The following is a 220-nucleotide window of genomic DNA, read 5'->3' as shown; positions in this document are numbered from 1 at the left end:
GGGGGTTCCCCCGACCCAGGTGCAGGACCTCGCACTTGGCCTTGTTGAACCTCATGAGGTTCACACAGGCCCACCTCTCCAGCCTGTCCAGGTCTCTCTGGATGACATTATGTAAGACATCTCCTGGAAATCTGTTGCAGTTAATGCAAAATCAATTAAAGCCGCTGCATCTAAATAATAAATCTCTAACGCTATAGATAAAATCGGTGCTGGAGGCGGC

Source organism: Egretta garzetta, unplaced genomic scaffold (genome assembly GCF_000687185.1).
Source record: "Egretta garzetta isolate BGI_Z169 unplaced genomic scaffold, ASM68718v1 scaffold607, whole genome shotgun sequence".
Taxonomy (NCBI): domain Eukaryota; kingdom Metazoa; phylum Chordata; class Aves; order Pelecaniformes; family Ardeidae; genus Egretta; species Egretta garzetta.
Note: the sequence above shows the minus strand (reverse complement) of the source record.